The sequence below is a fragment of the Miniopterus natalensis genome, chromosome 14, assembly GCF_054644295.1.
Source record: "Miniopterus natalensis isolate mMinNat1 chromosome 14, mMinNat1.hap1, whole genome shotgun sequence".
NCBI classification, from domain to species: Eukaryota; Metazoa; Chordata; class Mammalia; order Chiroptera; family Miniopteridae; genus Miniopterus; species Miniopterus natalensis.
The window spans coordinates 6,732,451-6,745,677 of record NC_142094.1 but is presented as its reverse complement, the minus strand read 5'-3'; the positions used below and the strand labels follow the sequence as shown (position 1 = coordinate 6,745,677).

Below are 13,227 nucleotides of genomic sequence, written 5' to 3'. Positions count from 1 at the left end.
CGGCGCGGGAGCAGCCCGCCCTCCCGGAGGTGGGCGCCGCGGGCCTGCGGGGAGGCAGAAGCGCCGCTGCCCGGGACGCTGCTCGGCCCCGCGGCGCTCGGACTCGCGACCGGCCAGGCCTGCAGCCGGGAGGGGCGAAGCTCCGTCTGGCAGATGATGTCATTAAACGTCTCCGGCGGAGCACAGGCTCCGCTCCCGGACGCCCCCTCCAGGGGCGAGGCGCCGCGGCGGCCGCAGCGCGGCCCCGAGGCCAGGCGGGCGGGCGTCCAGCCGCCCAGTCCACCGGGCTGCGGGGTCGGAGGACCCTTTCCAGCAGACACGCCCTTAGCCCCTTCTGTCGCGGATGGGTGACTGTGGGACGGGGCCGAGGGCGCCCGGGGCGGGAGGGTTTGCCGGGAGGCGCCCCTCACTGTCCACCGGCGTCCAGCCCCACAGCCCGCGTGCCCACCCGAGCTGGGTGCCCAGTCCCGGGAGTGCGCCCTCCAGCCCCGTGACGACCCCCGCACGAGGACTTGGCTCGAGCTGCATGGGTGGCGGCGCGGCCTCTCCAGTAGGGAGGGCGCGGGTCCGCCGAACTGAGGCTCCCAGAGGTGCTCGTACCCACGCGGTTCACCGCAGACACCTGTGCATCGAGCCGGGGGAGCCGAGGGGCCTGGACAGAGATGACACTTTACTGGCCCTGCCATCCCCTCTGCCTTTGCCCCTTGGTTCCTGAACAATTACTTTAAAAAGAGTAGATTAAAGAGACTTGCAGCAGTAAATCAAGAAACGCGCTCGGCCCCGGCTGCGAGGTGCCCACTGGGCAGACTAACTCGCCCCGAATCTGTCGGGAGCTGCAGCTCGGACCAAGCCCGGCGGAGGCGCTGCAGCTTCGCACCCGGAGGGCCCGCCCCTGACGGCACCTGCCCCCAGAAGGGACGGTGCTGGTCGCCCCCGACACACATGACCTGCAGCCGCGTCCCAGGGGAGGCTTTGCGGACCCGGAGTTCACCCCGCATCCGCCCGCGTCTGTCTGGTGTCCCGGCACCACTGAGCTCCCTTCGCAAGTGTAAGACAAACGTCAGCACGCGGCGTCGTGTCTGGTCTTCCCCAGAGTTTACTGCTGACTTTCTCCGTGTCTTGGTTGTGCATTACCTTTAATACATAAAGAGCTCGTATAAATCAATAAAAAATAAATACCCCAACAGAAAAATGGGCAAAAGACATGAAGACTACAATGCAGAATGTCAGGAAATGCCCAGGATTAGAGAGGAGTAGCTGGCCCTCGCTTTCTGCTAGGCACGGGAGGCAGAGTACTGATAGACTGAGAAAGCCTTTCTTTATGACCGGGAGGTACAGACCAAGTCCACCCCGGGGAGTGATCCAAAGATGGGTGAAGGTGTGAGTAAAACAGCTATTCTAAATGATGCGTCTCCTGATCTGGTGAATTACATTCTGGAAAACTTACAAATAAGCTACAAAACTGCAGTTGGTTACCCCTCCAGTTTCCAAAGAGAATTCTCCACAGTGAGCTTCCTGCAGCCCCTGGGCCATGCTCTAGACCCAGTTTTTGGAGAGGTTGGTTTGTGAGCTCACCTAAAAAATGCAGTGAGGCTAACTCTATTTTATTTTATGATAGTGTTACTGGCTGATGGGTCAGAGAGTGCAGAAGACAGAGGGTGTAGCAGAAACATGTTGAAGTATTAGTCTGTGTTTTTCCCTGTTCGCTTCTCTGTACCTTCTGTCCGTCTCCAGCCCAGTCAGCCAGGACCTTCCCCAGGCCTGCCTTAGGTTCAGATGGGCATAGACATCAAAGAACTCTTATTAAAATAGGCACTTGGAATCCGTGACAAAGACAACATTTTGATAGACAAGATTCTGGAGTTCCCAAAGTTTCCCTTGCCTTCAGCGACAAAAATAAAACACAAAAGAACTCAGGGCATAAAATTTATGCCATAAAGAACTGCTTGGGGGCCCAGCCAGCACAGCTCAGTGGTTGAGCATCAACCTATGGTCCAGGAGATCTTGGTTCGATTCCTGGTCAGGGCACATGCCTGGGTTGTGGGCTCAATCCCCAGTCAGGGGTGTGCAGGAAGCAGCCGATCAATAACTCTCATCATTGATGTTTCTATCTCTCCCTCTCCCTTCCTCTGCCTGAAATCAATAAAGACATATTTTAAAAAACAAAACACAACAAACTTTGAGGAAGTGCAAACAAAATGCCAAATTAACTCCACACGGATGAGATTCAAGTTCCACTGCCTTAGGAATGGGCAGGACAAGTTTGAAAAGGGGTTAGAAGGGTTCGAGTCTAGCTTACAGGGACATGACTGTTATGGCAAACAAGGTCAGAATCAGTGTGAAGAATGGCCCAGCGGCCTGCCTAAGTTTGGAGTGGAGAAGTTATTTCTAACTTCAAAGTTCTCCAAACTTCAGAAGTCATTGAATGAAAAGTCCATCAATTGATTATATAATATTCAGACATTTCTCCGTGGCAAAAAACAACAAAACAAAACAAAAACTCTAGAAACAACTGCCAAAACAAATGGCAGACTTCCATTTCAGGCCATTATGGAATTTCAGGTTTAGCTTCCCACCAAAACCAAAAACCAGATAAAGTATATGAAACAATTGCTTTCAGATGTCGAGTTACAGGCAACACAGAGCTACGATATTTGAGAGAAAGGAAACAAAGGAGTTGAGCTCTAGATCATCACAGCTTTCTGCCAGAAGGCATACATTGGACTTCGGAGGAAGGAAGGGGAGGCCAAACAGAGCCCAACAATCGGAGGCAGGGTGCAGGGTGGTGAGGTGGCTACAAATTACAGGGCAGAGGTCACGAATTATGCAGAAAAACAACCCCAGAAACCTCCACAGGTATCTCCGTGCATCACTGCTGAATACGAAGTTGTGAATACGTGGGATAAAACTGCACACGGCTGGGTAGAAAGCACCCAGGAGGCCGTGAGCCAGTGGCTCCGGAGCTCACAATGGCAGCCTCCTCGAGCCCTGGCAGCCAGAGTAGACCTATAACAGACCACGGGCCTTTCAGCAGAGCCCCGGGGGGCCATGCCTTAGTAACACAGCAAAGCTGTTTCTAGATACAGGTCTCTCCATATCCTCGTTAACAACACTTTTAAAAAGCCTCAAAGGGTTCAAACCTAACGGCAGGTGACTTCATTGACTATGAGAACAAAGCCCAACACCTGGTAGAGAAAGACAACAGAATTTAGGCCCTCAACAGTGTAAGGCGATGTCCAGCACCCATTCAAATTCACTAAGTATCAAACAAACCAGAAAATGTTTTCTATGGCTAGGAGGAAAAGTAGGCAATAAACTGGAGCTCTGACTTTCTTTTAAGGCTGCCAACCACATGACCTATCTGTGACCCTCAGTGGAAGTCCAACACCATCATTCTCCACTATGGGAACCGGAAAGGCCAGATACTCACTTTTCCAGCTTCCTTTGCAAACAGGACATGGGCACATAGGGCACAGGCTCAGCCAATCAGCTGTATCCTCTCCAGAGCCTGAAGTGGGAGCTAGTGGTCTGAAAAATCCTTTCTAGGGTCATCAGTGGCATCAAGGGCACCATCCAGGTCCTGGGGCAGCAGAGGCATCCTGGAACCAATATTGGCAGAGTCCGGGGCTGACAGTGGTGATGTCTCAGGTCCCATGTTGACAGATCAAATAGATGCATCAGTGGCCTCATTTCACATCGCTGGTTTCATTTTACAGCATAATTTTTGCTGTGACTCTGGCTGCATAGCTTTCCTCTGACCTGACTGTTTTCCAGGCCTGGTTCTCCAGGTCTCCTCATATTTATTCAATAACGTCATCTCTTTGGGTGAAATGTATATTCAAGTCTTCTGCCCATCTTTTTAAATTTTTTGTTGTTGTTAATCCTCACTGGAGGATATTTTTTCCATTGCTTTTTACAGAGAGTGGAAGGGAGGGAGGAAGGAGAGAGGGAGAGAGACAGGGAGGAAAAGAGGAGAGACATTGACTTGCTGCTCCACTTTTGTATGCATCACTGGTTGTATGTGCCCTGACTGGGGATTGAACCTGCTACCTTGGTGTATTGGATCATGCTCCAACTAACTGCACTACCCAGCCTGGGCTGCCCATTTTTTAAATTAGATTTCTTTCTGTCAATTTGTAAGAATTCTTTATATATTCTTTTTAAAAAAAAAAAAAAACTTTATTGATTTCATAGAGAAGAAAGGAGAGGGAGAGAGAGAGAAACATCAATGATGAGAGAGTCATTGATCAGCTGCCTCCTGCACGCCCCCGACTGGGGATCGAGCTCGCAACCCGGGCATGTGCCCTGACCGGGAATCAAACCCTGCCCAATTGCCTGGATCCTGGGTTGACGCTCAACTGCTGAGCCATGCCTGGCTGGGCTTTATATATTCTTGATATAATTGGTTCTTTATCAAACATATAATTTGCAATTATCCTCTGTCATTCTGTGGTTGTCTTTTTACATTCTTAATGGCGTCCTTTGAATCCCCAAAGTTTGTAATTTTGATGATGTCCAATTATCTTTGTGTGCATTTGGTGTCATAGCTAGTGATGGTCATGAAGGTTTCACTCTGTGTTTTCTTCTAAAGTTCTAGCTCTTACAGTTAGGTTTGCTATCCATTTTGAGTTAATTTTTCCAGATGGCGTGAGGTGGATATTTGACTTCACTTTTCTGCATGTGGATCCTCAGTTGTCCCAGCATCATTTGTTGAAAACAGTTCCTTTCCCTTGAATTGTCTTGGCATCTTGTTGAAATCAATTGACTGTAAATGTAGGAGTTTATTCTTGGATCCTAAGTTCTACTTTCAGGATTATTAGTTATGAGCAACAGAAACCAACTCTGACAGATTTTAGAAAAATGGAATAAGGGAAAAGCCCAATGAAATATGAACAGAAACCTCACCAAAGAAGATATATGAATGGTCAATGCACACAGGAAAAGATGATCACCATCTGCTATCATCGGGGAAATGAAAGTTAAAACTGATTGATACCACTACACATCCACCAGATCACTAAAATTAAAAAGACTGACAGTTGTTTATGATTATAAACCAGAACTTATGTATTTCTGGTATGAGTGTTAATTGCTAAAACCAATTAGAAAAACAGTTTGTCAGTTTTTAAAAAAATTAAATTAAACATAGTCCTGCCATAAGATTCAGCAATTGCACTCCAAGAGCAAGAACATACATCTACACAAAGACTTGTATGTGAATATTCATAATAGCTTTGTCTATAATAGCTAAAATATGGAAATAAATGTCCATCAACAGGCAAATGGATAAACAAATGACAGTATATCCATACAGTGGTATACTATACAGAAAAAAAGATTCAGGCTTCTGGATTGCACCATGGGTTCTCCTAGCTGGAAATCAGAGCAAATAAGGGAACCCACAACCTAGCAGGGATCTCCAGGCCTGTACCTCTGGTGGAAAAGAAAGAGAGAAGAGGGTACAGAAGGCCCATCAATCTTAAAGATGGGGCATGGGAGAGGGAGGGAGAGGAAGAAGGAGGAAGGCAGAATACTAAAAAGCTGGGAAAATTCCTTGGCAAGTAGCATGGGGAAACTGAGACAGATACCTGAACAAACTGGTCGAGCAATTCACAACCAGATACAAAAGGTCACCTCCCTGGAGATAACATCTAGGCCTCAGTTGTATTTCAGCTCCAGGCCCAGAAAAGCAGCAAAACCAGGTGAGTGAAGCCAGGACCAGCTGCACTGACTAATGACCCCCTGCCCCAGCACTGACCAATCAGTGGAGCCCACGATGCTGAAGGTGCACATCTGGAAAAACTGATGAAGATCTACCAAGATCTCCCCTGAGGCCTCCTCTAAACTCCCAGACTCTAAAAACCCTTAATATAAAGGACCCGTCTGAGCTCTCCCTCCTGGGAACAGGTCCATGTCTTTCCTTCTCCCCTCTGCTTCCTCCACGGGCACATATCTCCTAAACTCTAAGGGACCCCACAAGACTTGCAATCAGGGGAGCAATGGGCAGCCACAGCTCCTCCCAGACTAACCCCCTGCACCTGTCCCCAAGGCCCCCTTTCCTCTGACTTCCCAGTGAGCTAACAGCAGCCCTGCCTCAGCTCATTTCTTTCTTTTTTCCTCACCGAAGGATATGTTTTTATTAATAGTTTTAGAGAGAGAGGGAGGAGGGGAGAGAGAGAGGGAGAGAGAGAAACATCAACGTGAGAGAGAAACGTCAACCCGCTGCTTCCCATATGCACCCTAACCAGGGATTAAATCCATAAGCTAGGTATGTGCCCTGACCAGGATTCAAACCCACAACCTTTTGGTGTTCGGTTTGATACTCCAACCAGCTGAGCCACCTGACCAGGGCTCATTGTTTTCCTATAACATTTTTAGAGAACCAAAGCAGCCCAGCCTACCTAGGCTCTCCTGTTGCTTCTTTTATGCCAAGCCCTTCCTTGTTTCACTGTCCCCATCTTTAATAAATGTACCCTCAAACTCTCCTGGACTTGTGTTATGATATCTTTCCTGCACATAGTCAAGAACCCACACACTACCAGCTGGCCCACGGTAGACTGCCCAGGGCCAAATCCCCTGTCTGTTAATAGAAGACAGAGAAGGAGAGGGAGACAAGGCAGCAGCAGGGATAGGAACCAGACAGGAGAACGTAAGAGGCTCTCCTGGGAAGAGCCTACTGGACCTGGATGTTGGCTTAGGCTGGTATCTGAAGCTTCCTGGGAAGTTCTGACAGGTACATGTAGGTGATGATTTCAGCCAAGTAGTGACTAGAAGTAAAAACTTGAGAGTGAAGTAGGAGAGAGAATCTGTGAAAGTGACATCCCACATACTTACAATTTGAAAAGGAATGATTTTCTTTAATAACAACCATGAACACATATCCCGTACTCCTTTTGAAATTTAAGAGACAGAAAAAGGGTTTCAAAGGTGAAAGTTTTTGTAATTGTAACCAGAACCCAAGTTTGGCTGCCTGCCACCACAAAAACCAAACTCATTAGACACGTGTTGGTGGAAAAGTGGTTTATTCAAGTGCCAGTTACCTGAGGAGATGGGGACTCTTGTCCAAAAGCCCATCTCCCCACCTCAGTGCAGGCAGAGGTTTTTACAAGGAGGGAGAGGGGAACCAGAACAAAGAGATCAAGGGGAAGGGGTTGAAAAGTCCTCTATGTGCAGCCAGCACAGTCCATTCCTATAAGGACCTGGAAACTGGTCAAGTGATGGTCTAGTGTGTGTCATCCTGGTCTTCCTCACCCTGGTTCTTCATCACCCTGGTTCTACATCATCCTCGTTCTTCTTCATTCTGGCTCTATGTCACCCTGGTTCTTCCTCACCCTGGTTCTACATCATCCTGGTTCTATGGTTGAAGTTCAGCAAATCTCCGAGAACTGGGAGGACTGAAGGTCGGAGTCTGCATCTTCTGAAGTTAGTTCCTAGGATTCTTATACAAACATGCTGTTTATGTACAAGCTACATATTAGAGTCAGCATGTACAGAAACAATGTCAAAAGAATAGGGGGGTGGGTGACAATGTTCTACTGTTACATAATTGCTCCTCTGTATATATCCAAAAGACTTCTACCAGTTCTGATTCATGTATTCATTTAACACATATTCACTAAGTAGATGAACAAGTTTATTAAACATATGCATCTAATTTTAATCCTCCCCAAACCCCAAAGAATCTACACTAAGAGGATTTATAATTACTTTATTTGGATGTATACATTTTTTATTGTTGTAAAATATATGTAATATAAATATTATTTTAACCATTTTTAAGTGTACAGTTCAGTGGCATTTCATCATTCCAAACAGAAATCCACACCTATTACACAATAACTCCACATCCTTCCCTCCCTGCATCCCTGGTACCACTATTCTGTTTTCTGCTCTATGAATTTGCCTATTCTGTATACCTCATATAAGTGGAATCATACAATATTTGTCCTTTTGTACGTGGCTTATTTCACTTAGCACAATGTTTTCAAGTTTCATCTGTGTTCTAGTGTGTATGAGAATCTCCCCTTTTAAGGCTGAGTAATATTCCATTGTACAGATGTACATTTTGTTTATCTGTTGATGGACACTTGGGTTGTTTCCACCTTTTGGCTGTTGTAAATAATGCAACCATGAACACTGGTGTACAGATATCTGTTTGAGTGTCTGTTTTCAGTTCTTTTGGGTATATGCCCAGAAGTGGGATTGCTGGATCATATGGTAATTCTATATTTAACTTTTTGAGAACTACTGTACTGTTTTCCACAGAGACTACATCTTTTTATATATATATATGTTTTTATTGATTTCAGGGAGGAAGGGAGAGGATGAGTTAGAAACATCAATGATGAGAGAGCATCATTGATTGGCTGCCTCCTGCACCCCCCGACTGGGGATGGGGATCAAACCTGCAACCTGGGCATGCGCCCTGACTGGGAATCAAATGGGGACCTCTTGGGTCATGGGTTGACGTTCAACCACTGAACCACACTGGCCAGGCTCATTTTCTAAATTGATATATAATTGACAAGGTGTACAACATATTGATCTGATACATTTATATTGCAATACGATTGCCATTGTAGCATTAGCTAACACCTCTATTGTGTCATATAATTATCACTTCTAGTGGTGGAAACAATTATGGAGTCTTTTAGCAAGTTTAATGTTTATAATTCAGTTTCTCTAATCACTGTACTGAGTTTAGATCCCCAGGACTTTTATTTATCTGCTAGTTTCAAGTATGTCCTCTTAAACGACATCTCTTCAATTTCCCCATCCCCAGGCGCTGGTGACCACCATTCCACTCTCTGTTGATGGACACTAAGCTGCTTCCATACCTTGGCTATTGTGAGTAATGCTGCAGTGAACAGGGGAGTGTGAGTCTCTTCTATATCAGCTTCATTTTTGTCAAGCAGCACAGTTTGCTATGATTTTGAAATTTATTTTGAATCTTCTGCTGGCGCTTTTTGCCCAGTTCCATCCTCAGTTGAGTTCCAAGAAGAGTGCAATTAAAAATGTGGTGTCCAAATTCTAGGAGGCCTAGACAAATCTGTCACATTTGGATGAAAACCATCACTAAGGTTTATAACATTTGGTTGGCTTGGAATATCCCACACCCTCACATTTTTTCCATGTATTAAACAACCACTAGAGACTGCTATAGGCTGTGATATGTCTCGCAGCAGACACTGCTTGCCTTTCCCCCTTCTGGTGGGAAAATGACAAACATTCATTTTAAATGCCTATGTCAGGACACGTTGTATGCACTTTGTTGTTGTTAATCCTCAGCTGAGGATATTTTTTCCATTGATTTTTAAGTATCTATCTTTATTGTTGAAAGTATTACAGATGTCCCCCCTGCGTTGATTTTTTTAGAGTGGAAAAGGGGGGGAGAGAAAGTGAGAAAGAGAGAAAGATCAATGTGAGAGAGACGCATCGATTGGTTGCCTCCTGCACGTGGCTGGGGATCAAACCTGGAGCTCAGGAACATGCCCTTGATGTAGAATCAAACCCGAGACCCTTCCGTGCATGGGTCGATTGCTTTGACCAATGATCACCGCCAGCCAGGGCTTGTATGCCTTTTTTATACTATGCAAAGCCCATTGAATTGGATGCACCACCTTTTCTACATCTTGAGCAGGGAATTGGAAGCAATGTCTATGGGTGCCTTCTCTGGGCCCGGCAGTTTCCATGCATTTTTCTGTTTAACCTCTGTGCGGGTTGTCTTCCGTTTCCCGGTCCATATCCGCTTCCCACCCTCTCCACGCACTGGGCCCCCTGAGCCTGAGCTGAGACAGCATCGGCCACCCTTCCTCCTCTGGCTCCCCCTTGCGGTCGCCGGTGAGGAGCAGTAGCAGGCGGGCCCGCGGAGGGAGCCGCGGCGCTGGCTCTCCAGCTCCCTCTGCCGGGCTCCAGCGGCTGTGGGCCTGCGCGACGCTCCCCCCCTGCGGCCCCAACTCAGCCTCCGTCGGCGGGTTTTGTGCTCTAGGCCAGGGGAGCTGTCATCTGTTTTCTGCCAGGACCCTGACCCCTATAATCCCTAGAGAGATAAGGGGTAGCTCATGCAAATTTAAGAGTTAGCAAGTGGAATAACAGGGCTGGGAAAACCAGTCTGCCTGCATCCTTTGCCAAGTCAGACTGCCCTGCCCTGGAAGGAGCCTGCTTGGGGAGTGGGCACGTTCCGTGCCCGAGATGAGGTTCAGCACCGGGCACCAGGAACGGGCTCTCTGCTCCATGTCCAAGACCACTGCACACCCAGGCCACTCCCACGCTGTCTTTCTGAAGTTGGCGTGTGCCCTTGCTGTCAGCTGTCATTGCATTTGCCATGGAAGCCTTTGCTTGCAGAGCCCAGAACATTCTTCTAAATGGCTCCTGTGATGGTTTTTAAAACATGTCCACAAATTCTGGGAGATTCTTCCCATCAGAAGTGGAGTCCAATTTCCCTTCCCTTGATTATGGGCTGACCCTAGTAATTTGCTTCTAACAATTAGAATACAGAGGAAGTGATGTGCATTACTTCCAAGGTGAGGTCATAAGAGCAGACCAGCTTCTGCCTGCCTCTCTCCCCCTGGGACGCTTATTCATGAAATCCGGCTGCCCTGCTGTGAGGAGACCTGGACCCCTAGAAAAGCCAGGTAAGGGCTAGGCCTTCCAGCCAAAACCCCAGCTGAGGTTCTAGCTGTAAGATGGCCTTCCACCCCCAGCCATGGTCTGACTACAACTGCATGAGATATACCATCAAAAAGTGCCTAGCTGAACCCAGTCAACTCCAAGAACAGGAAGAATTAATAATAATAAAATGATTGCCAGTATTTTAAATCACAAAGTTTTAGGATAATTATGGCACAGCAATAGAAAATTGATAAACTCCCTTCTGCACAGAAGTAGTGGAGCCACCAATACTGATTCTCTTTAGAGTGTCCAGTACGTTCTGGGAAACTACTCTAATTCTCTCAAAAAATTTCCAAATCTCCAGTTTTAGCTCCACCACGATCTTGTCCCAGATTTTGCTCCTGGATGCTTTAAAAGTTGATAACTTCTTGGAATTAAATGTACCTGAATTCTTGTTCAGAATAAGTTCATATCCTAGAACTTGCTTTTTCTCACTAAGTAATAGATTGTTGACAACTCTTCGAGTGAGTGAATATAGGTATCCTGCTCCAAAAAAAAGGAGAAGAAAAGGGAAAAAAGAAAGGAAGCCCTGGCCTACGTGGCTCGGATGGTTGGGCATCGGCCCCTGCACCGGAAGGTCACGGGTTCAATTCCATCAGGGCACATGCCAGCTTGTGGACTCAGTCCCCAGCAGGGGGCATGCAGGAGGCAGCCAATCAACGTGTTGCTCTCATATCAATGTTTCTCTCTCTCTCCTCCTTCTCTCTAAAAGTCAAAAATATTTAAAATTTTTTTAAAAGCTTGATGGTATTAAGCTCCAGTTTTTAAGAGTTTTCCTCAACTGGCTCTTTTTCGTGGCACCTCAGAGGTGGTCGGCTGCCTCAGGATGAAGCCAAGCATCTCTTTCCTGCTGCCAGAAACTCACTGGAGTGGATGAAGAATGAAAACTTTGTACCTTTTATGAGAAGCGTATGGCCACAGAAGTTGCTGCTGACGCTCTGGGAGGAGAATGGAAGGGTTGTGGGGTTCACATCAGTGGTGGGATCAACAAGCAAGGTTCCCCCATGAAGCAAGGAGTCTTGCCCCGTGGAGTGTCTGCCTCTGCTGAGGAAGGGGCATTCCTGTTGTAGGCCACAGAGGACGGAGAGAGAAAGCGCAGATCTGCTCAGGGTTGCACCGTGGGTGCCAGTCTCAGTGTTCTCAACCTGGTCACGGTGAAAAGGGAGAAAGGCATTCCTGGTCTCACGGATGCTACTGTGTCTCGTCGCCTGGGGCCCAAAAGAGCCAGCAGAATCCACAGGCTTTTCAGTCTGCCAATATGGTGTGAGAAAGCCCCCGAACAAAGGTGGCAAGGAACCTCTGATCAGAGCGCCTGAGATTCAGCGTCTTGTTACTCCACCTGTCCTGCAACACAAATGGCAGCGTATTGCTCTGAGGAAACAACATGCTAAGAAAACTAAGAAAGAGGCCGCAGAATATGCTAAACTTCTGGCTAAGAGACTGAAGGGGGCCAAAGAAAGATGCCAGGGACAGATGGCCACGAGATGTAGGCCATCCCTCTGAGAGCGTCTACCTCTAAGTCTGCATCCAGTCAAAAATGAGCCTTTTAATAGTAACAACTAAGTAAGAACAGATATCAAAAAAAAAAAAAAGGTTTCCCAAGCTGAATATGCCATCAGATAGCATCCACTTACTACCAGAGAATTTGCTAATTCATTCATTTATACATTAATTTTCTCACTTGCTCATTCAAAACACCATAAAGTGTTCCCTACATGCCTAGTGGTAGTTTTTGAGAATATTAAGAACTTTTTAGGACTCTAAGCCTAATTTTATAGAGACAATTTTTGCTTAAGTTAACCCAGATTAGTTTTTAATCTTGCAATGAAGAACCCTGAATAGAACAGCATTTCACATGAGGTGTGAGGGGCAAGCAATAGTCTCAGGGGAATGGAGATTCTGAGACTGGTCACCTTCTCTGGATAGAGCTGAAGATCGTTGTGGTAGGCAGTCTTTAAGGTGGCACCGAAAGAGTTTCCCCTCCTGTGTTCAGGCTACTGTGTAACCCGGACCTAGTGACTTACTTCTTTCTTTTTTTTTTTTTAACCCTTACCCGAGGATATTTTTTCCATTACTTTTCAGAGAGAACGGAAGAGAGAGAGAGAGGGAGAGAAACATCGATGTGAGAGAGACCGTCAGTTGGTTGCCTCCTGCTCTTGCCTCAACCAGTGCCTGGGATTGAGCTCCCAACCAGGGTACATACCCTTGGGCAGAATCAAACCCAGGACCCTTCAGTCTGCTCACCCGCAGACACTCTAACCACTGAGCCAAACTGGCCAGGGCGTGACTTGCTTCTAACAAATAGAATATGACAGAAGTGATGGGATATTTTTTCCATTGCTTTTCAGAGAGTGGAAGAGAGAGAAACATCAATGTGAGAGAGACACATTGATTGGTTGCCACCTGCATGCACCCGAACTGGGGCCAGGGCTTGAGCCTGCAACCGAGGTACATGCCCTTGGCCAGAATCGAGCCCTGGACCCTTCAGTCTGAGGGCCAACACTCTAACCACTGAGCCAAACTGGCTAAGGCTATGAAGCAAGCTGGCATGTTGGT

The 13,227-nt window shown here is 47.0% G+C and overlaps 1 pseudogene; it reads left to right on the top strand.

The window, feature by feature from the left end:
- Positions 1 to 1,368: 1,368 nt before the first annotated feature.
- LOC107538474 (small ribosomal subunit protein eS6 pseudogene) lies at positions 1,369 to 12,212 on the top strand (annotated as a pseudogene).
- The last annotated feature ends 1,015 nt before the right edge of the window (positions 12,213 to 13,227 follow it).